Consider the following 25,247-nt stretch of genomic DNA (forward strand, 5'->3'; position numbering starts at 1 on the left):
GGCCTCGACTCTGAGGTTGAATGGTGGAACATGTGCCGCTGGGGAAACGATCATAAACTCATCCCACCTCTCCTGGTTTCTCCTCTCCATTGCGGCCATTTGGGCTTGAAGTCGGGCTTCCATCTTGACTTCCAATTCACTCCGTATTTCACTGCGAAGAGCTTGCATCCTATGCTCCATATGATCCTGCATTAGAGAAACAATGGAAGGTGTGTAATGCTGTGAAGACGTGGAAACTCGACCCATCCGGTTGCCATAGTACAACTCTGCACTTTGGCCAAGTCCCTTCACATGACCCTTCTTGTTGTGACCACCCGGAATCTCCCAGTAAAACTCATTCGCACTCTTCCGAATCCCTTGAGTGCTTGCTTCTTCAACCTTCTTTTGGTAGGCCTCCTACAAGATATACATATGAAAAGGAGCAACTTACTAAATTTAAGGAAGCATTTTCAACAAAATAGAACCAGGTAAGGCCTAAGTGACTTCTACTTTGCCCATTTTCTTCATTTCTTACCAAATGAACTCTTTCTCTCTCAAAACATGTCAATAATAGGTAGTTTTAGGTGTACAGGGCTTGAAATCACAAAAAAAAAAAACCAATTAACTAAGTAAGTAGAAGCATTTTCAACAAAATAGAACAAGTAAGGCCTATGTGACCTCTACTTTGCCCATTTTCTTCATTTCTTACCAAATGAACTCTATTTTTCTCATAACATGTCAATGATAGGTAATTTTAGGTGTATAGGGCTTGAAATGACAAAACAAACCAATTAACTAAGTTTTAGGAACCATTTTTAACAAAATTCATCCAAATATGGCCTAAGTGACTTCTACTTTGCCCATTTTCTTCATTTTTTAGCAAATGAACTCTTTCGTTCTCATAACATGTCAATAATAGGTAGTTTTAGGTGTATAGGGCTTGAAATCACAAAAAAAACCAATTAACTAAGTTTTAGGAACCATTTTGATCCAAATTCATCCAAATATGGCCTAAGTTACTTCTACTTTGCCCATTTTCTTCATTTATTACCAAATGAATTCTTTCTTTCTCATAACATGTCAATGATAGGTAGTTTTAGGTGTATAGGACTTGAAATCATAAAAAAAAACCCAATTACCTAAGTTTTAGAAACCATTTTGGTCCAAATTCATCCAAATATGGCCTAAGTGAGTTCTACTTTGCCCATTTTCTTGAAATCAATCAAATAAGTTTAGATTCTAAGTTATATTGAAGTTGTTACCGCAATTTGCTTCGCTTTGGTGTTGGCTGGCACTGTGCCTTTCCCAGGCACATCCTTGAAGTGCGTCTTCAGAAAAAGCTCAGGAGCTGTTGGTAGCTGGCCTTGATTCTTCGCCGCCTTTGATTATATATGCAGAAAATCATCGTTATAAATGTCACACCACCATTACATTGTAATGCACAAATGCCTTCTATTTTACTTGCCTATTAAACAAACATACCATCCTTTTTGCATGTTGGATAACTGACATAGAACCCTGATAGTGGGTTGGTTCAACCATATTTTCCATCGAACCGCCCCTTCTGTTCTTCCTATTTTGGGCAGACTACTTCTTATACGTTGGATCTGTGGCAACAATGTTCATCATCTTCTTGTGGACTTCCTGATTGAGTCAGCCTGGCTTGGCGCCATTCATCTTGTGTGTGACTGTGTGGAACATGTCACGCAGGCAAGTTGCAAACTTCCTTTCAAACGTGATCTTCACATGCTTGTTCAATTGAGGTGCCCATGTGAATTGATTCTGCGAATGATAAAAATTTAAAAGTTATAAACTCAACTCAATCAATACAGTTAATAAAACATGTATTAACTGAGTTAAAAATAGCATACGCTGAACAAGTTCCACCAGTGTTGTCTCGTTCCTTAATCTACCTCTCCATAGTTCCTCCAAGGGGCTCGATAGTATCCAGTTAGCGTACCGGAGACCGTACTCCTCACCTTGTTATCATCAAACCTACAATAAATGAGAAACAACAATGTTAGATGATCATCAACAAAAAGTAATGTAGAACTTGTTAGAAGTAATAAATAGGTTACTTTTTCGAAAATAAGAATATAAGTCCAATTCATTAAATGTACGTACTTACCAGAGCGTAGTAGGGTCTAATACCGGCAGCTCTGTATGCTCCTATGTCTGATCTTGTGGATGGGTGAAGGGGTGCTCCAGAGTGGCACTTAAATCATGTGCCTCTGCATCACTAGTACATAATTGAGTTTATGTAACACGTAATTAGTAACACTTCTTAAAATGCAAAATATTAGTTTTATAAGTAACACTTTGATAACACTTTATTAGAATGTAAACACTTAATGTAACACTTTTAACATAAGTAACATTTCAAAGTAACACTTTTTAAATTAGTAACATTTTATGGTAACACAAAGAGGTATTACATTATTTTTAGGTAAATTAAACATTTATAATAAAGTAAAAGTTAGTGTTAATACCCAAATTCTATTAAAAAAAGTTGGGTATTACCGCCAAAAAAATAAAAATAAAAAAAACATTGGCCTCATTCAACTAAAACCGCTAGAATCAAAGAAAATCAAAACCCTTTTCGATAAAAAAAAAAAAAAAAAAAAAAAAAAAACACTCATTTCAACTTTAATTTACTCCTAATAATCTTAGGTTTTATTAGTCCTGCTCTGCTCTCACCCTCCCACCACTGCCCTCCTTCGAAAACCGACATCGGCTTGACTGCTTCTACGGCGGCGTTACTATCGAAGATATTAAAGAAACCCTAAATGTTGAATCTTCAAGGCTGTAGTCTGTACCCACTTCTCTCGCTCACCTCCATTGAAGCGTACTTAAAAATTCTTCATTAAACCAACATATGAGCTTTCTCTTCTCCAATAAAGGAGCTTCTTAGGTAATACATTATATTTTATTTTTTTTTGTTTATCCTTCAATTATCAATTTCACAATCTTGGGTTTATCGTTGATTAAATTATCACTATAGTCAATTCAGGGTTTTTCTAAAGTAAAATATTGAACTATAGTATATAATTACTGAACTTTTGAAAGATTATACCGAGCAATTTTGTCAATTTCTATAAGCGAGAAGAATTTCATGTGATTTAATGGTAATTACTTCTATTGCTACTGAACAAATGGAAGATTCATATGCAACCACATTTTAAGTGGAATTGATCTTATTTTGACAATTTTAAGATTCAAAGTTATAGGCCATTGTTAATATCTTGAATTCTTTTCTGTTGATATGAGTAAATTTATTTATTTTGGGATGGTTTTTTTTTTTTTTTTTTCTTGCTGACATGATTTTGGGGTTGTTTGGGCTTTTTTTTGTTGTTGGATAGCAAATTGAATTACTGGAATTGGGCATTGTTTGAAATGGGTATCCATGGTGGAAAGTGGGGTGATAATCGTAGTATGTGGGCTTTGAAACTTGATTTAGATGAGTTTGGATATAGTCAATGAAATATAGAGTTATGCAAAATTCCATTTGTATTTTGTTGCTTTGTTACTTGAATTCTTCTTTTCACCTATATACCCATGTGTGTAATTTATTATAGTGGAAGTTGGAATTGGGTAAAGTAACTTATCCTTACTTGTTGTTACATGAGTGTTGTTTCGGAGTTTTCTGATGTCCTGCGGGAGAGTTACAATTCCGAAACTGGAACCGGACGCCTGTACCTGCAAAACAACGGAGACTCCTGGTGGTGGGAGCTCCGCCTCCGACGGTCAAGTTAGTACTTGATTAAGGAGTAATTAATGCAGAAATTAAAGTGATTGGGTCTCTCTAGGTGAGAGTGTGTAATTGCTTAATCTGTGTTGTTCGCGTGATCTGCATGTAATCCGCCTTAATGAGGATTAAGGGAGGTATTTATAACCTCGGGAAACGTGCCAATCCTAGGTTTAGGTTAACCTAGGGCTGATTGGGCTTCCCTCGGAAGTTGGGCCTGGGTGGCCGGTTTCTCCATTAGGCATGGAGTATGCCACGTGTCATGACATAATAGGTCCAAGGTGGACGAATAAGCGTGTGCCACGTGGCAAGCCCTGACAGTTCCAACTGGGGGACACTTGGCAGGACCTGATTGGCCCACGTGGCGCATTCCGATTGGTGGGAGCAAAATCTCCTAATCATTTGCCCCTCACAGGTGGCACGTGACTGGTCACGTGTTACCTGTGACAGGTGTCGCACTGTAACAGGCGACGGTCTGCTACAGGTGTCACTCGGCGAAAGGCCGAGAGATTCTCCCGCCCAAATTATGAATTCTGGAAGTGACCCTTCGCCTTCTCACTTCGCCTATATAAGGGAGTGTTGACTTCAGTCATTTTCACACTTAACTTTTTGAGAGAACATTCGGACCCTGAACTTGCTCTGACATTTTGGACCCTTTCTGCCTACCGCCTGTTCTGACAAGCCGACTGCAAAGGATTTTCAGAACTTCATCAATCGTCACTCGTTCAGGTAACCGTCGGTTCTCTTACTCTTAATTTTCTCTTTACTTTATTCTTTTTTGAAATGGCACCACGGAAGCACACGACACGACCTAGGTTAGTGATCAGCCGGTCACCGGGGACGGCTGAATCTAGAACTAGGAGTGCCGCCTGCCTTTTTCTGGACCCATCTTTACCCTTTATTCAAAGTCCGACTGTATCTGTGTCTATGCAGAGTATGATGGCCAGAACAAAAAAGACTGCCAGGATCTCAAACTCAGACGGCTCCTCCCACAGGGTGCCGATTAGTGAAACATCTGACCAGGCGCCAGATGTGGAAGTGAAACAAAGCGGCTTGAAAGCCGGCAGTTCTGAGGGAGGAGTCAAAGTGACCCCTTCCCATTTTACTGTTGACAATTCTACATTCTCTCCTGCTCCTTTTAAAGGAGAGGAGGCGGGCCCCTCCGGGAGAGGGGAGGAGTCGTCCTCTTCGGACTCGTCAGAGGACGATTCCGAGTCTAGCTCTTCTGGCCATGCTTCTCTGGACACAGAAGAGAAAAACAGTCGCCTGCAAGAGGCGAGGCTTTCTCACGCAGTTGAGAAGGGAGACGATTGGGCGGAGCCATCCGCCTCTCACCGAGAGCAAAATACCCCCTACTACTGCACGGTACCTCGGGGCCGGATCACAGCCATGCAAGAGAAAGTGGAGAGCTTTATCGCAAACCACACAATGGGCCCCGGCTTTTTAGTGTTCGTGCCGGATCCAGAAGACACAGTCGTCTGGCCGGCTGGTACCAGTTATGATAGCGCCTGCTTTGGTTGCTACGAGGCGGCCATCAAGGTTGGGCTGTGCTTCCCACTACATCCGGCTGTTCAGCGGATCTTGGATGAGTATGAGTTGGGGTTATGGCAGTTAGCCCCGAACTCCTGGGTCAACGTACTCGGCTATGTGGCCGGGTGCGAACTGCACGGGGTGGAGCCGAGCTTCGAGGCTTTCGCCCACATGAACTACCTCAGCCAGACCCCTAAGGCAGGCGGTACCGGCTGGTATCAATTGACGAGTCACATGGGCTACCTCATGACGAGAGGTAAAGCAAACAAATGGAAGAACTGGCGGAGCACCTTCCTCATCATTGAGAGTTCAGAAACAGAGCTGAACAAGCGCTTCAACAGGTGGAACAGGAATCCGCCCCTTCTTGCAGGCGGCCGCAGCATGCAGCCTGTTCCCCCCAAGGCTAAGAAAGAGATCCTAGATAAAGGACTCTTCAAAGTAGAGTCGAAGGTGAACTCTACTTCAGGGGTACGAGAGCAAGTACCCCTGCACTGCGTCCCGAGCTTCAAATGGCTCTACGACGAGTACTTTTTGGCCGCCTGTGGCCTCAGCAGTCGGTGCTCAAGAGGTAGCCGGCCTGTCGAATACTCTGCTGTTCCGTGCATTTCTTGTTATGACTTTTACTAACTTTGCTAATTGTTTTTGCAGCGGACGCCATGAGAAAAATTACCGCCTCCAAGGCTGCGGCGGCCATGTTACGGGCCTCCATCATGCAACAGTCTTCAACCGACTCCCCCAACAAGGGGGCACCCTTGGTGGGCTTCGAACCTTTCACCCTCTTTTTGGAGTTGTGTTTATGCATATAATGACTCTTTTCTTCTTTTTTAGACGGGCGCTCCAAGAGCTTCTTCTTCCCAACAGCCGGACCCCAAGGCCCGGAAGACGACTGTTGCGAGCTCTCCTGGTTCTGCCAGGAAACATGCGGCGGCTGAGAAACAGCCGGCCACTTCTTCTAAAACTCCAGCTGGGCCACCTAGAAGTATGAAATTGTCCTTGTAAATTTTAGACTTGCTCCCTTCTTTACTAGGTCTAATCCGTTTGTATATGCTTGATGCAGCCGGCCCTCAGGAGCCTGACTTGGTCGAGGTGGCCAAGTCTATGATCAAGGTCATTCCTCCAGCTGAAAGGGAGGCAGTCAGGGGTGTCGGCACCCTTGACCTAGACGGGATCGCAGGGGTCCTTGCTGAGGTATACTTAGCATATTTTTGAGTATTTGAATTCCAGGACGCCTGTTTTCTTTTTTGTTTGGAAACTGACGCCTGTTCCCCTTTTTACTTAGGCCCTGCTCCGAGTGAACGGCCTTTGCAAGCCGCTTGACCGGAAGAACAAAGAGGTAAAGGCTGCAAAAGCTATGGCCGCCTCTGACTGTGATAAGGCAATGTTTCAAATTGCCCAAAATGAAGTTCTGACCATTGATATTCTTTATTATCAGGCGCAGGCTACCGCCGCTATCCGGGCTCAGTTAGAGGCGGCCTAGAAGAGGAATAGCGAGCTGGAGACGACCATCAACAATCTCAAGGCCGAGCTAAGACCTCTTCGCCAAAAGATGTCCTCATACGAAACCTTGGATAAATCCTTGGCGAGCGTAAAGGTACGCCTGGTGACCCAGGAGAAGAGTCTTACTCAGGAGCTCTCGGAAAAGGCCGAGTAAGAAAAGAAAGAGCTGGTCCGGGAGATGATGGAAGACTCTGCTCAAATCCAGCGCATGACTTGGGGCCGCCTCTTCCCCAATGCCGACTTTGCCTCATGGGAAAAAACGTACCGCCAGTGTTCTGATATATATAATCAAGAGATCCTGGCGGCTGCTGAGGAAGAGGCGTTGGAGGAGGCGTTGGAGGAGGAGGAGCAGCCGGTAGTGGCGCTTGTGCCGCTTGGGGGTAATGCATCAAAAAAGGATGCAGCTGAAGCCGAGTCCAGCAAGAAGAGTGCTGACCAGGCGGCAGCTGCTAATATTGAAGATCTGCCCCCTTCTTAAGCTTTATGTCTTCTTTCCACGGCCTGCGTGCCGTTTGTTTGTATTTACCCGGCCAGGGGGCCGGGGCTCTGAATATTTTGCCGGTCTTTAATGACCGGCTTCTTTTTAATGAATTTTTTTTGTTTTGCTTCAAATTTGTGTATTGAATATTCTGATATCCAATTGTACACTATACCGACTGTTTTACATGGCCGATAGTTGCAGACAGGTACGGATAGTTAGTCACGCCGCCTATGCCCCTGGACGACTGGTTGTCTGTTTCCAGGCTAGACGATCAGTCGACCATTTATCCAATCGGTATTCGAACCATTTTAAAGACTGGATCCCCTTTAGGCAGGCGGTCCTGTCATTTGTAAAATTAACCAAGTAGGAAAGTGGTTTGACCAAGTAAACATGATTGTTACCTAGTCGCCCAGTAACTGAGTAGTAGAGGTATCAAGCGGTGGGTACCGGTTGTTCCCCTTTATTCGCAAATGTTTGTTGGCTTTTAACTCATAAGTTGTTAACCTAGCAGGAGTTTGAGAGAGTGACTATGAGTTAACTTTGGAGTTACTCAGTCGCCGTCACTCCTGCTTGAGTAGTAAAGGTACCAGGCGGCGGAGGCCGGCTGAACCTTTTGATTCGCCAATGTCTGTTGGCTATTAACTCAAGAGGTACCCCCTGCATTTATCCCAAGTAATACAGGCAGTCATCTGACTCAGATGTCAACTGCTACCACTGGTTTGGTTAGTGATAGAGTTATCCTTGTCTCAAAAACGGCTACGTGGTTGCCCTTGGGGACAGTCGTATAGGTGTCGTGTAATTAGTTTATAGAGAAATGTTCCACCCAAAAGGGAGCTTCTCTCTGCGACGAATTTCATCCGGAGGGATGCCGCCGGACGCCTGCTATGATGTTGGGACAGGTCGTATTAGTTTTGAAGATTGGATCAGTTGGCTTGGCGCCTGGTCTGATCATTCGGCCTGTGGCCTTGGTTAGTTCTTGGTGAACGTAGGTGCTAAGTAAAAGGAGGGTAGACGCCTGTTAGGCACAGGGTCGGCCAGGCCCTGATCATTTTTAGTTAAGTATAAGGGGGGTGGCTGTGTGTTTGGAACCAGTCGGCCCTCTTTTATGGAGAGTAGCCGACTATATGTCCAGACGGCATGCCCCTATGGTGATAGAGTAAAATACTCAATGGAGAGTAGCCGACTGTAAAGGTACAGGCGGTAGCCCCTCTGAAGAAAGTAAAATATTCAATGGAGAGTAGCCGACTGTAAAGGTACAGACGGCATGCCCCTCTGAAGATAGAGTAAAATACTCAATGGAGAGTATCCGACTGTAAAGGTACAGGCGGCATGCCCCTCTGAAGATAGAGTAAAATACTCAATGGAGAGTAGCCGACTGTAAAGGTACAGACAGCATGCCCCTCTGAAGATAGAGTAAAATACTCAATGGAGAGTAGCCGATTGTAAAGGTACAGACGGCATGCCCCTCTGAAGATAAAGTAAAATACTCAATGGAGAGTAGCCGACTGTAAAGGTACAGACGGCATGCCCCTCTGAAGATAGAGTAAAATACTCAATGGAGAGTAGCCGACTGTAAAGGTACAGACGGCCTGCCTCTCTGAAGATAGAGTAAAATACTCAATGGAAAATTGCCGACTGTAAAGGTACAGGCGGCGTGCCCCTCTGAAGATAGAGTAAAATACTCAATGGAGAGTAGCCGACTGTAAAGGTACAGACGGCATGCCCCTCTGAAGATAGAGTAAAATACTCAATGGAGAGTAGCCGACTGTAAAGGTACAGACGACATGCCCCTCTGAAGATAGAGTAAAATACTCAATGGAGAGTAGCCAAGTAAATGTATAGGCGGCATGCCCCTCTTAAGTAAGAATAAAAACTATGGAGAGTAGCCGACTGTTTGTTAGTAGGCGTGCCCCTCTTAGTACAAAATTGAATATTAAGTATGCAAACTTTTATTAAGTAGCCCTTGACTATTTACATCATTCAAAAGAAATATTTCTTAAGATTATCTACATTCCAAGTTCGAGGCAACAGTTGTCCGGTGTTCCCAGACGGTAGGTACCGTCCCTGACCTCTTCACAGATTCGGTAGGGTCCTTCCCAGTTGGGAGTTAGTTTGCCAGACTCATTAGCCCTACCAACTGCTTCCATTTTTCTAAGTACAAAGTCCCCCACTTTGAGTGGACGTTTGTGTACTTTTTTGTTGTATGATCTAGTTATTCTCAGGCGGTAAATTTCATGGCGCAAGACAGCATTGCCCCTCCTTTCAGGAAGTGAGTCTAATGCCAGGCGCATGGCTTCCCAGTTTGCCTCTTCGTCATATAGCATTACCCGAAGAGTCGGCTCGTAGTGTTCTATTGGAAGAACAGCTTCCGCACCATAAGTTAGGAGGAATGGAGTTTCTCCAGTCGCCCCTTTTTCAGTCGTCCTAATGGCCCAGAGAACATGTGGTAATTCATCTGCCCATAGGCCGCCTGCTTGTTCAATCTTTTTCTTGAGATCGTCTGAGATGATTTTATTAAAGGCTTCTACCTGGCCGTTTGCTTGTGGACGGCCGACAAATGCAAAGTAGTGTGAAATTCCTTGGTCACCCAACCAGCTTTTGAGAACAGGCGTCTCAAATTGGAGACCATTATCAAAAACCATAGACATGGGAACCCCGAACCGAGTGATGACATTTTTCCAAATGAATGAAATTACATCCTTCGTCTTGATTCCCTTTACAGCCTCCGGCTCTACCCATTTAGTGAAGTAGTCGACGGCAACAAGTATGTACCTCCTTCCGCCTGTAGCAGGCGTATATGGACCCAGAATATCCATGCCCCACTTAGCAAACGGTAGTGGACTATGAATGGTAGTGAGGTCAGTAGCCGGACGGTGAATTAGTTTGCCAAACCTTTGGCACTTCACATTTTTTCACCATCACCATCGCATCTGCTTCTAAAGTAGGCCAAAAGTAGGCCTGCCGCCTTGCCCGTTGAGCAAGCGTCCTACCGCCTATATGGGAAGCACAGTAACCAGATTGAAGATCGTCTAGTATCTCTCGTCCCTTTTCTGGAGTAACACACTTTAAGAAGGGTTGAAGGTACCCCCTTTTGTGAAGTTCTCCCTTTATTATTTCAAAACTGGTTGCTCGTTTTTTTTTTTTTTTTCCAGTGCTGCCGCCTGTTGATGATCATCCGGCAGGGTATCGTTTGTCAGATATGCCCTGATTGGATCCATCCAGGTTGAGCTTCTGTCTAGGATGCCTTTCTCTCCTTGCCGCCTGCTTCTTGAACATGCGCACTCTCCTTGACATTGTCAAGGTCTGTTTTTCCACCAGTCGTCCCAGTGGCCATAACAGTGGGCTTGACATCCGAGAGATAGCACTCTCGGGCCATCCTCTGATCTCCCCTTAGGGACCCGACTGTTCCATTATCCCTCTCAAACTTGAGCAACATAAGAGATGGGATTATAACAGCCTTGGAATTATTCAGGGTTGGTTGTCCCAGAATCATGTTGTAGGCCTAGAGTTCTTTTACTACCAGGAACCGGACTACCATGTGTCGTCCTTCCCCTTTTTCGCCCAGGCGGATGGGTAAATCCACTCGTCCCACTGGGTGGACGACTCCTCCTCCAAACCCTACTAAAGGGTGGGATGCCGGATGTATGCAATCAGTCTGATATTTTAGTTTCGACAGACATTTGCTACTGATGAGATCTGAGGAGCTTCCGGTATCTATGAGGATTCGGCCAACTCTCTGGTTGGCCACTTTACATTCAATAACGATAGGGTCGTCATGCGGCCCTCTTACCCCTCCTAGATCTTCTTCAGTGATGACAATCTCAGGAAATGAATATTTGGAGGGCCGTTCTTGGTGAACGGAATTTACATCTAACCGCCTGATATGGTCTTTGTTGCCCCTAATAGTGGGGCCGCCTCCTGAGAAGCCGCCTGCAATGGTGTAGACGACTGCATCATCTGTATCGGAGCTGTCGGCCTGTTGATTCTTTTTGGTCGACTGCTTTTTTGAGGAAGTGTTCCCCGTAGATTTCTTGACATAAGTGTCAAGATCACCTTGCTCAGCCAGGCGGTCCAGATACCGCATGAGACTGATGCAATCATTGGTGTGATGACCAACATCTTCATGATAATCACAGAATTTTTCTTGGTTCCGACTGTTTGCAGAACCCTTCATGGGGACCGGCTTCTCAATTGAGATCCGTCCCTTGATTTCCTTTAGGATAAACTGGCTATCCTTGTTAAACGCATACTTTGGGGAGTATGGTTTGAATTCTTTTTTCTTTTTCTGGGCCGGTTGTTTAGAGGAATCAGCCGCCCAGACCTCTTTTCACTTCTCGTCTTTGTTTGACGACTGTTTCTGTCGTCCTTCTCTTTTGTCGGACCTTTTCCCGTCTGACTGTTTTACCGTACTACAAAGATCAGTCGCCTGTATATAGGCTTCCGCTTCAATCAAGGCCTCTTGAAGAGTCGCCACCCTCTTTCGGACCAAATCAAATTTGAAGGTCGACCCGTCTTTGAGACCTCTGAAAAAGTCAGTATAGGCTACTTCATCCGGTAACCCTTGAATCTGTATTCTCATCAGGTTAAACCGCCTGATGTAAGAACGAAGCCCCTCCTTCTCGCCCTGCTGAATTGTTCCTAAATCAAGGGTCGTCTTCTTCGCAGGGATGTTCATGGCGAAGTTGGAGGTGAATAAGTAAGCAAGTGTCTTGAAGTTATTTACATAACCAGTCGGCAGGTTGCCGAACCATTGTTGTGCGATTCCTTTGAGAGTCGCTGGGAAACACTTGCACCAAGTGGGATCATCCAACCCCTGAAGGTACATCAGGTTGGTGAATGCCATCAGATGGTCTTCTGGGTTAGTAGTGCCGTCATAGGCGCCTACTAATACATTTTTCACTTTGGCCGGCTGAGCGGCTTCAGTAATTTCCTTGGAGAAGGCCGACGGCTGTTCACCAAGTCTAAGCAACCGTAGCTGCCAGTCCATAGGTTGGACATTTTTTGCTGCATGTCCACCAAACGGAGGTGGATGTAAAAAATACTGTTGTTGCGGTACAAACGGTAAGTTTGGTACCGCCTGGTCGCTATAAAAGCCGGACTGACGGGAGGTGCCGCCTGACTGACTCTCACGATACGACTGAGTATGCCTCATCGAGGTATTTCGCAGACTGTCTTGGAAGTTTGAAGTAGAGGCCGACTCTGACAATCGGTCACTCTTCTTCTGCTCTAGCAGTAGCCGAGCGTCTGTGTATGTTTTCCTCGACCCGTCCGCCTGAATATGACGAACAGGTTTCCTAGTTCCTGAAGTAGGAAAACGGTATTTTGTGAAATCAAGGGTAGTCGGCTCCCGCTTCCTAGATTTAGGATGAGGAGTCGCCTCTCGCCCTTGAACTGGCTTCCTCTTCTGTGAAGTGGAGGGTTTCTTAGCCGACTGCTCCTTGTCCAGAGCAGGCGGCTTCTTGTTGATCAACTCTTGAATTTCTCCCTTGAAGTCCCTCATGAAGGTCATGAGTTCGTTCCTTGTGATGGGAGCAGACCCGTCAGTCGGCTGTTGCCGAACAGGCGGTGCGCCTGCTGGCTCGCTTCCAGTTTGAAGATGTTCCCGTTCCTTCCTTTCGGTATGACGGGTACGTCGGGCCCTTAGGGTCTCGTCTGAAGCTGTGTGAGCTTCAACTTCAAATTCATTCTCAGTATCGTGGTCCGACTGAACTAGAGGGTCGTCCAGGGGACGTCTCTCTTCAGGAGTCGGTACAAACGTGGATGCCATCTCAGAAGTACTCTCCCCACAGACGGCGCCAGATGTTTCGGGGTTTTCTGATGTCCTGCGGGAGAGTTACAATTCCGAGACTGGAACCGGACGCTTGTACCTGCAAAACAACGGAGACTCCTGGTGGTGGGAGCTCCGCCTCCGACGGTCAAGTTAGTACTTGATTAAGGAGTAATTAATGCGGAAATTAAAGTGATTGGGTCTCTCTAGGTGAGAGTGTTTAATTGCTTAATCTGCGTTGTTCGCGTGATCTGCATGTAATCCCCCTTAATGAGGATTAAGGGAGGTATTTATAACCTCGGGAAACGTGCCAATCCTAGGTTTAGGTTAACCTAGGGCTGATTGGGCTTCCCTCGGAAGTTGGGCCTGGGTGGCCGGTTTCTCCATTAGGCATGGAGTATGCCACGTGTCATGACATAATAGGTCCAAGGTGGACGAATAAGCGTGTGCCATGTGGCAAGCCCTGACAGTTCCAACTGGGGGACACTTGGCAGGACCTGATTGGCCCACGTGGCGCATTCCGATTGGTGGGAGCAAAATCCCCTAATCAAGTGTGATTATAGAGTTTCCTTGTTTGTTCTATTTTTTACACATACATTGCATGATGAATTTTTTAGTTGATATGGGTGATGATTTGGTGATCTTAATCGATTATTTACAATGTACTTACATGGAAATTGCTAAATTTATAGCTTTACCTTTCAATTATTCTAGTCTTGGGAAATATATGGAAGGTCTAGGTAATAATTTTGGGTATAGTTTCATAGTGAAAAATATGATATGTACTGGGTGCCACCTACGTTACTTCCTGTTTGTTTTGAGTATGATCCCTATTCAACTTTTCACAAAATTTTACTGTTATTTACAATATACTTTGCATGCTTGATTAGTCACCCCCCTCCCCCCTTTACTTTCTTCATTTTACTGTTATGAATGAAAGTAACACCTTCAAGAATTTTCTGCTTACATGCTTTTAAATTCGGTATTGTCTAGAGTGATGTCCCGTACTGTCAAGAATTTTCTGCTTACATGTTTGATTTTTTGAAATGAATGTGGCTAAGCTGGTTATTGGTTGTGCAACAGAGAAGCTTATGGTGTGATTTTTGTAAGTTAGTGATTTAGTGTTGTGTAACAGAGAAGCTCTGACTCTATTTTGCAGGTTGAATTTACTTGAGGTTTGATATTATAGTGGTAGTTGAATACCTATGAGCTGTTAAATATTCAGAGGGCCATTCTTAATTTCATCAGGACCCAAATTACATTTAGTTTACTGTTGTATTACCCTTTTACTAAGAATATGTTAGAAATTAATCTAGACTGCATTTGTGTGCAATCAGGTGCTCTATCTGTGCTTAGGTATTTGAATTTGCAGTCACTTAGGTGCTCTTTTGCTTTTTCTGTGCTTAGGTATTTGAATTTGCAGTCAGTCAGGTGCTCTTTCTTTGTTCCTGACTCTATCTCATTTTTTTCTTTTTCTGCTTAAATTCGTGGAAAAAAAAATTAATGCCTTGGAATCTTATGGTGGTTGGTCTGTATGTCGTAGTTCTGAATCCTATGATTACCAAACTTAATGCCTGCAATACCCTTTCTACTAAGATTATGGAAGAATTAATAATCTAGACTTTGTTTTATGTAAAGTCAGGTGATCGGGTGCTCTTTCTCTACTCAGGTGCTCAGGTACTTGAATATGCAGTCAAGTGGGATCATAATTGTCTGCCTAACTAAGGTATTAAGCTCTTAAACCCGTATCCTAATCAATGAAAGTGACCAGTAGAGGTCCTATGACATGTATAATTCTACACAACAAAGGTTTATGCATTTGGCAGATTGTGATGATGATGATATAGCCTAGAAGAATTTGGCACAGACAGTAGCTAAAAAACTGGTTCTGCTATAGATTGTGATGATGATATAGCCTGATTTTGCTCTGATTCAAAGCCTGTTTTTCCGAGTCTATATCATTTTAGCATGTTACTTGGGCATCTGTTTAATAAGTATCCGCTAAAACATGCTACTTGGGCATCCGTTTAATAAGTATTCATTTCATGAAAAGCACTAAACAAAATTGAATTAGCTAGAAACTACGATATTGTTTGAGCCATAGAGGCCATGGTTTTTAAGTTTCTATGCTTTTATATTTATTTTTCTTGAGTAGTTGTACAAGGACTAGTAGTTCAGCATGATAGTCTTACTTTACCGTAAAGTGGTACTTGAGTTATGCAATGACTAAAGTTTGAATGAGTAATTAGAATATGCATTGACTTAGTGCTAGCAAGGCACGTGATTTATGATTTATCTAAATTCCACTATGTTAGTGTATTTTTCCTGTTCATCTTTCTTCACAAAGAGGTAGAAATTCGAGAAAAAGCATGAGATAAGTGTATTAATCTCTATGAGTTTGTTATGAGAAAAGTAAAGGCAAGTTATGTACTACTCGTAGAAGTCTAAAGTTTAATTTTTCTTGCTAGCTGAATGCATGTAATGGTAATTCTAAAGCAAACAGACAGTGACCAGCTAATGATTTCCGGCTATATTTATGTAAAAGGAGAATAGGTGGTCTAAAGGGAACCACCTTCTTCATTTGTTAGATCTCAAATCACCCCTGCTAATCAACTGCACTAGCAAATTTCAGTCTCTATGAGCCAGTTTGATACAACAATTTTGTAAGTATTCTCATATTTTCTTTCCCCTCTTTATTCTTTGCTTTTTTCTTCAATCTCCACATTTTATTTGTGATTCTTTATCGATAAACTGTTACTCTTTGATTTAATTGAATTTGATGTTGTTTTTAATCTATATTTTGATCTTATAAACTTGTAGCATATCATTAGTGTAGTCAAACCTATTTATTTGTCAATTTGGTTTCTGTTTTGGTTTAATTTTGTATGAATCTTGTCGTTAATGGCTTGCTAATTTTAAAATTCATACCTTCATTAAGGAGTACGTTAAGATTCCTGTAGGTTTTTAGGGGAATTATCAGTTTCAATTTTCTAGATACACCTCATTTATATAAATTGAGACCTGGAATTGGTAAATTAACCAAGCTAAAATTTCTAGTTAAAATTGAATTTGGAACTAATTATTGTTCAGGTGAGATACAATTTTAACTAATTAATCTTATAAAGTTATTGAGAATTTGAATTAGCTTGTCATTGCAATCGCCAATACGCCTGCCAAGTATTAGTATGGTTTCACTCCTTTTTTTTTTTTTTTTTTTTTGTATTCTACCAGTAATTAAGCAATCTTTATAGGCTTCTGTATACATTTTTTGTGTTCACTTGTTAGGCCTAATTATGTCTCTATGTTTAACTTTAGTGTATATTTGATTGATTTTTAATTTTAGTTTTTTTGCTTATTGTCCAGATTAATTGAAGACAAAGATACTCGTAAATCTTCAAGCAATTAGTAGAAGATAGAGAGAAAATTGATTCCATTAGTTTAATTTCCTTGGAGCTGTTGTGCAGTTTTTTTTCTTTTTAATTGTATATAGTAATAGTGTAATGGAGTACTACTAAGTTTTGATTTATTTGGTTTTTTCTTGTATTTGACTTCACCTTTATCAATTAAAGATTGAATTTAGTTTTATTGATAATGAATATAGCTTATGATGAACAAGTAAAGTACTTCGTATCATTTTATGATTTAATAATAATAGTAATAATAACGTTACCTATTAATGAATAAAGTGTTACATTAACTTGTAAAAAGTGATACATAATGTTGAATAAAGTGCTACTATATGTCAAAAGATGATTGAAAAATGTTACCTAATAATCAACAAAGTGTTACATTAGGTTGAAAAAGTGATACATAATGTCGGATAAAGTGATACTATATGTTTGAAAAATGTTACTAAAGATAAGTAAATGTTACTTAAGAAATAAAAAGTAACACTTTAAAAATGATACTAATGATTTAAAAAAGTGTTACATAAGAGGTTATATAGTAACACTTTGAAAAGTGCTACCATATGTTGTCCAAAGTGTTACATAAGACCTTAGGTAACATGGGCGGATGTATCACCCACTAAAGTGTTACCTATTGTATATAATAACACTTGTACCACTTTTTGTAACACTTTTTGGGTGTTACTTGAGGATAGTTTTGTACTAGTGCATCTTCCATGTCTTCAGCATAGTCGTCGATCACAACGGCGGGAGCTTTCCCTTTCCCCTTTGTTTTCTTCGACAATTCTCCACCTCTACCCCCCCATGACCACCTAAAATAGTTGTTAGTAACATTACATGATATTATAAATTACTAGTATAGTGTAATGTAATAAAATTTTATACAAAAAGTAACTATTTATTATAAAACCAAGTCATATTTTGATATTACAATAACAACCAAATTCTTAATAGAGATTAACATATTCTCCTATTCATTAATCTCATCACATGTAATCATCACTACTATCATCTAATAATACATCGATGTCATCATCCTCGTCACTACCACTAGAGTCGATGCTAGATTCATCATCTTCATCGCTTGAGATAACAAAGCCATCGTCATCATCTTCATCATCATCATCTAGGACATAGTCTAGAATGGCAAGCGTTGCATGTACTTGTGGGGATGGTGCCTGCAAAAACTCTAAGTCCACTGGATCATCAACCACTGCCCTTGCTTGTGTTTTAAACACAGCCCACCATTGAACTCGATCTAGTTTCAGGCTAGGGTATGATGTGTAGTACACTTGAGTCACTTGGTAAGATAATACAAAGGGATCATACTTGGGGTATTTCTTAGTATGATTTACTTCGACAAGCTTGTATTGTTCATGTATGTTCATTCCCCTACCACAATCCATCCAACTACACTTAAACAAAATAATCCATCCTACCACAAGACATTTTTCTCGATATGCATGACATCTAAATTATGACGATATTTAATATTAGACCAATAAGACAGTTGTAGAAAGCATGATATTTTTTTCCATGGACCTTTACCACCTCCACCTTTACTTTTCTTCCCAAAATCATTTTCAAAGTTCTCTAATTCATTCATCAAATCAGTACCTGATAACGGAGAAGGTGCACACCTATCCTCTACTTCTCCATTGAATGAATTTGTATTTTTCCGCCAAGGATGATCCATATCAAGATGCCTTCGAGTACCATATAACAATTCTTTTTGTTGTGATGCAAGTATTTAGGTTTCACATCATGGTTACAATTAGGACATGCATAATTTCCTTTAGTTGACCATCCAGACAACATGGCATAAGCTGGAAAATCATTGATCGTCCCCATTAATGCAGCATGCAATTGAAATGATTGTTTTTTTAAATGCATCATAAGTCTCAGGCCCAAATTCCCATAATTCCTTCAATTCGTCAATTAATGGTTGTAAAAAAACATCTATGTCATTTCCAAGAGACTTAGGGCCAAGAATTAACAAAGACAACATAAAATATTTCGGTTTCATAGAAAGCCAAGGTGGAAGGTTGTAATTTATCAACACAACAGGCCATGTGTTGTGAGCAACACTCATAGTTCGAAATGGATTGAATCCATCACTAGCAAGAGCTAAACGTACATTTCGTGCTTCATTTTTAAAGGCAGGATATGATGAATCAAAGTCCTTCCAAGATTGGGCATCTGCCGGATGTCTAATTTTGTCATCTTTTATTCGGCCTTTGTCATGTCAAACCATTAATTCGGCTGTTTTGGAACACATGAATAGTTTTTGCAATCTAGGTATCAAAGGAAAATGCCTTAAAACTTTTGCAAGAATATTGTTAGACTTCCACCTAGATGTACCACACTTAGGACAAACATCCGCTCCTTCAAATTCATTCCTATAAAGAATACAATCATTGGGACAAACATGGATTTTTTTTATAATCCAGACCTAAATTCTTCACTATATTTCTAGATTCATTAAATGATTTAGGAAGTTCGGCCATTGGAAATGCCTCTCTTAATAACTCTAAAAGATCACCAAAGGCTACATTGCTTAAGCCATTAAGGCACTTAAAGAGAAACAAACGAATTATAAAAGACAATTTTGAGAAAGTTTTACAGCCTGGATAGAGCTCTTTCTTTCCTTCTTCCACCAAATGAAAAAACTTTCTAGCCTCCTCATTTGGCTCACTTTCAACCTCATGATCTCTATTTAGACCTTCACCCACATCTCTAAAAGTATCATGTACTAAGCCATCGATATCATCATTTTTACTTTGATTATTTACTTCATGCATAGTTTGCCTATCATTAGAAGAATATCCCTCCCTTTGCAAGACCCACTCCTTGAATCCCTTCACAAACCCATTAACAATCAAATGATCATAAACATCATCTCTAGAATGGCAAAAACGCCTCGAACACATTTTACAAGGGAAAAATATTTGATCTCCAATGGCATCCTTGGCAAAATAATCATCAAGAAAAATATTCAAAGCAACTTTAAAGTCCTCCGAACTTCTAGGATAGTTCATCCAATTTTGATCCATATATAACTTAATTTTTGTCAATTCCTAAATTACACAAACAACTAAATTTAGCGATCATCTATATTATGAAATGAAAGAATAGATTTGATAGATATTAATTGGAAAAGTATACAGTACTAAAGCTGAAAATAGAAATCTGAAGCTAATACATATAAAGATCATCTATGATATCTAAACACGTACACATATTAGTTATAAACCAAAATATAGTACATATTGTACATATTTCTAGTAGTACTCACTAACTAGACTGAAAATTACAAAGTGTTTAGATAAAACTTCAAATAAAACTACTAGAAACAGGCCGATTTCCGACGGACATGTTTTCCGTCAGAAATTTACGACGGATTTTTATTCCGTCGGAAATTTACGACGGATTTCCTACGAAATAAAAATCCGTTGAAATTTATGGGCCTTCCGACGGATTATTTCGTCGGAACCGTAATGTTTCGACGGAAATAAAATTCGTCGGAGATTTCCGACGGAATATTCCGTCGAAACAATTATTTTCCGGCGGAAAATAAATCCGTAGGAAATTTCTGACGGAATATTCCGTCGAAATATAATAAAATAATAATAAAAAAATAACCCTAAAAACCCTTAAAAAAACCCGATTCTCCTCCCCCCCTTTTATTTCCCATTTCTCTCTCCTCTCCTCATCTGCCCGCCTCCATCTCTTCTCCTCTCTCTCTCTCTCCTCATTTCACTTCTCCTTCCTCCTGCTCCTTTTCTCTTCTCTCTTTTCATTCTTTTTCTTTTCCTCCTCCTCCTTTTCTCTTCTCTCTCCGCATCCCTCACCGGCCATAGCACCGAGTATAGCAACACGTATTTTCTCTCTCCTCTCCTCTCTCAAGCCTATCACCGGCCATAGCAACACCGAGTTACCACCGTCGCGAGGCACTGCACCAGTCTCAAAGTTTTTTTATTTTTTTTAGATCTTGTAATTTAGGTATGGAATTGTAATATTAGTTTATAAAATTTATGATAAAATTGTATATTAATTTATTTCTTTAAATTTTCGTTTGTTAATTATCGTTTTTGTTAAATTTTTTTATTGAAATTCTGATTAATATGTAGATCTGGTTTTTATTATTTTTTTTGTCGTAAAATTTTATTATGTTGTATTAATTTTCGTATTTTTGGGGTTAATTTTCGGTTTTTTGGGGTTAATTTCGGTTTTTACTGAATTTTTGGAATGGTGGTGGTGTGTGGTGGTGTCGGTGGTGGTGGGGTAGGGTGGCCTGTTGTGGTGGGGTGGTGTCGGTGGGCTGTTGTGGTGGTGTCTGGTTTCGTATTGGGGTGGGAATGTGGTGGGTCTGGGTGGGTAGGGGGGTAGGGGTGGGTTGGTGGGTAGGGGGTAGGGGATGGGCTAGTGGTGTCGATTTAAGGGTGGTGGCAGGGGGTGGGCTGGTGGGTAGGGGGGCAGGCCGGTGGTGTCGGTTTAAGGGTGGTGGGTTAGGGGGGTGGGTTCAGGTAAGGTGGGTGGGTGGGTTTAGGCTAGGGCTGGTGGTGGGGGTGGTGGGTGGGGCTGGTAGGGGTATGGGTGGGTAGGGGGGCAGGGGGTGGGCTGGTGGTAGGGGTGGTGGCTGGATAGGGTGGTTGGGGTGGTGCTAGGTTTTTATTTTTATTTTTTTTAATGTTATTTCCGACGGAATTTCCATCGGAAGTTTCCGGCGGAATTGTATTCCGTCGGAAATTTCCGACGGACTTTCCGGTGACCGGAATTCCTCTTCCAACGACGAAATTCCGTCGAAAATTCCGTCAAAAGGTCGTTTTTCCAACAAAAGTTTTCCAACAACCCGTACCGACGGAAATTTCGTCGGAAACGACCTTTTCCGACGAATTTCAAGGTGATTCTGACGGAATTTTGCCGTTGGAAATGACCTGTTTTCTAGTAGTGTAAGAAACCACTAACTATGAAATAAAAGTTAGGTAGACATTATTCCATTAACTCATAATAATTCCCGACTAATAAGAAATATGCTACTGGTCTATAAGGAACACTTACTTGGCATCAACTATCTCTAGCTAAAAACTATCTTTAGGTTCACATACGCTTAATCTCGTTAAAATATAAGATTGATAAAGTAAAATTATACTCTCTAAAATCTTAATTATTATGTGTGGTTAGAGATACTCAGAACAGCATAATGGAACGGAGGTAGTAATAAAGTGGGAACTTAAGGAATGTAAAACTAGAAACATAATAGAAAAAGAGAATTCAGATGCTTATATAAATCACTAATTTTTAAAGAAATGCTTTGATTATCAACAAGTAAATAATAACAGGTTTCATATGTACTAATGTACATGAGAGACATCAGCAAAATATTTTGTTTAATACTTCAAAGTAAAGGAAAACCTCTATTTTTGAAACCATCCCCTTTGTCACAAAAATTGTATCTCTTCCAAGGGGATATCCTACAACAGTGACTGAATCCTGCCCATGAAAATGGCCACATCATAATTAGTTTGCAATAATCCAAAGGAAGAATAAATTGAAAGATTATATTTCTTTACCATGCTTTTTAAGATGCTATTTCTAGATACTATCACAATTCTATTGACAGCAAGAAATACCAAATTTAAGTGGAACTATTAGAGCTCACCAACATTTATAGCCATCCATTCAAATGGAAATTCAGACATTATATCTCAAATTCCTTAGACTATATTTCAAACTATTCCACATATTCTTGCTCATCAAGTATTTAATCCTTCTGTGTGAGTTGCTCAACCATTTACAACAAGGCTCAACAGTCAATGCAGAATTTTCATCAGATCATCTCATCATCTAATTATTATTTGTTTACACCACTATGGAGAGAGTACTTATTATCAGTGTAAATTGAACACGTAATCTATAGAGTACATTAAGACCCAATAATATCAGTTTCATATATGAGAAGAGAAGCCATAAGACTGTAGTGGATAAGTCTATGTAATTTATACTTGATGTCACAGGTTTCAGGCTTTGTGTAGCCAAAGTTAGTAATTTTGAAGTGAAGGCCATTGCACTAGGAAAGGTGCTAAGTGGTCAACACAGTTTTCTTTTTTTAAAAAAGAAAAGATATAGATGGTGTGTCCTTAATTTTTTACTTCAGTAGCGATGGAATATTTTCAGCCAATCCTCAGAAGGTTGCTCCTCTGCAAGATGTTTCACTAATATCTCACTTATATCAGCGCATTTTAAACCCTATTTATCAGTTGAACTAAACAAATAAATTTAAACCAAAAATTCTTGCCCCTATTCTATAGGAAGGATAGAGTATTATTATCTGAAATAGTAATTACATATTACATTCATTTCAAACCAAATACTTTCTATAATTTCGACACCCATTTTTAATTATTTCATCCAATAGGTATTTGTTATATAAATATATATCAGTCCAAAAACTCACAAACACATCAACAAGCCTTGGGACCTAAAAAAAGCCCTCCAACATCCATCTCAATTTCAAACTATAGCAAAAAAAAAATATCAGTTCACAGAGCAGCTCTATGAGAAAAATGGTCTATGACTTGTCTGGTTATTAGCACAACTCCAAATGTACATGAATAAGAGGAAATTTAGTTTTCTATGCATTTTTTTGGCTAAATAACAGGATTGTCTAGAGAGGATCACACATATCATTTCTCGGTGATAGTCTACTCTGCTTGACTTTTGCATTAGGAGCCAACATCACTCTCTCTATTTATACAACATTCATAGAACTATTTGTTTTGTGCAACAATTAACAAGTACTATTTATACACCATTCATAGAACTACTTTGTTTCATTAAAATCTAGAGAATGCAGCAACTTGCCAGAAAATAAGGACAATTGATAGTGTGGACATAAATTAGAAGTTTTTCAGAGAATGCTTCTATAACCTGCTAGAAAATAAGGACAATTGATAGTGTGGACATAAATTAGAGGTTTTTTAGAGAATGCTTCTATCTGGATCTTCGGATATCACAAAATCGAAGCAAGCCCATAAGTGCACCTGAGAAGCTAGTTAGTACCCAACAATTGAAGACCTTTTAAGGTCTCAGTGCTTTCCATGTCATTCATGATTTGTCTTTCAAATTCAATCAAGCTTGAATGACATTCACATCACAAAACTTGCTGCTGAACTAACAATGCGTCCAAAAAAAAAATAAAAAAAAAATAAAACACAACCTAACAAAGCTTTTAGATCAATTCACTCTCCTACTCGCTGCTAGTATCTAAAAAGATAAAAAATTATCTAACCCATAAAAAAATTTAGCTAATAAACCATTTAATAATGCGATAGCTTTTGTGATGTAATTAAACCATCTAACAAAAATCACAAACACTATAAAAAATTATCATACGAATTTCCCATCTAATAAAACTATATCACGTAATTTTATTAGAAATTGATAAACAACTTTATGAATTAATGCATACAGATTGTTTACAATTACATCAAATATGCAAATTGCCTAATTTTTATATCAATGGAACCCAATTTTCCCTTATCAACACTAGTACACCCAATTAAATACCTTAGAATTGTGAAAATAGTATCAAATAGAAAAAAATTAGAAACACCGAATTACTACTAACCTCTATGTCGATCTTGAAGATAGCAGAAATAATCCCTAAACTGTTGAATGATCAGCCCCCTTTTGCCTAGTCTTTGAAACAAGAACGAAATTCACCAATTGATTGTAGTTTGAGATGTCAGTTAAGTGAGGATAGAGAAACGAAAAATTAGGGTTTAATTTGGGGAATTTTAGAACAGTGGGAAAATGAGGGAAACCAACACCTACTGAAAATTTTATCAAGAAAATAAACTGCGAAAATTTTCATCAATTTTTAATAAACAGCGCCTACTGAAAATTTTATCGAAAAAATAAACATCGAAAATTTTCATCAGTTTTCAATAAACAGCGAAAATTTTCATCCCATATTATTCTTTATATTTTTTTTATTAGGATAGTAAAATGTTGCCACATACCTTTTTTGGACACGGTCATTAAAAATTGTCGCCATATATTTTGTATAGCAACAATTTTTAATAGACCGAGACTAATCACATTAATAAAATAAAAATTGTTGCAATATGTCTAGTTATAGCAACACTAACCAAACTTGCAAAAATTGACGTTGCTATAGCCCTATTTTGTCGTAGTGAATGTAGTCCTCGAACTTCCTACGAGGTCAAAGACACGCGCTAAACCAACATTGTAATCATTTTAATTGTTCATAACTTTGAATACAAATCATTCATAAACATATTATACTTTTCGTATACACCAAGAATGTCGTTGTTTCGTAACACGAACAAATGAGCACACTCGAGTTCTTTTTCATCTAAAAATCGAGTTTTACCCTCATTTGACACACGACTACTATCCTCCGTGAACAACTCTGGTATTTCAACGTTGTTCATTGTGGAGTCCATGTCGGCATTCACATTTCGACCGAGATCTCGTGTTTTTGTGTCAACTGAAGCCTAAAAGTAATTAGAGCAGAAGTTTGCTATCTCTTCGGTGAGATAAGCATTGCATATGGAACCTTCAACTCGAGCCTTGTTTCCAATTTTTCGTTTCAAGTGATTGAGGAACCTGCAATTATAGTTATATAAATGTATAAACAAGTCATGACAATGAATGGGAAGTAAAAAAGAGGATGTAAAAGGTTCTTTCATTTACCTTTCGAAGGGATACATCCATCTATATTGAACAGGACCACATAACTTGCCCTCATATGGCAAATGAATAGGTTAATGCTCCATGGAGTTAAAGAATGCAGGAGGGAAGACCTTCTCAAGC

The 25,247-nt window shown here is 40.1% G+C and overlaps 1 long non-coding RNA gene across 4 annotated transcripts; it reads left to right on the top strand.

Annotated features, from left to right (window-relative positions):
• The first annotated feature begins 2,154 nt into the window (after window positions 1-2,154).
• LOC110698002 lies at window positions 2,155-16,584 on the top strand. Of its 4 annotated transcripts, none has more exons than XR_002506625.1 (4): window positions 2,177-2,890; window positions 14,638-14,725; window positions 15,468-15,662; window positions 16,363-16,584. It is a non-coding gene; the product is annotated as an uncharacterized LOC110698002 (long non-coding RNA). The 4 variants fall into 4 exon arrangements; XR_002506626.1 differs by having other exon boundaries at window positions 2,182-2,890; window positions 15,545-15,662; XR_002506624.1 differs by having other exon boundaries at window positions 2,155-2,890; window positions 14,638-15,662.
• Window positions 16,585-25,247: the final 8,663 nt, after the last annotated feature.

Source organism: Chenopodium quinoa, unplaced genomic scaffold, assembly GCF_001683475.1.
Source record: "Chenopodium quinoa cultivar QQ74 unplaced genomic scaffold, ASM168347v1, whole genome shotgun sequence".
NCBI lineage: Eukaryota > Viridiplantae > Streptophyta > Magnoliopsida > Caryophyllales > Amaranthaceae > Chenopodium > Chenopodium quinoa.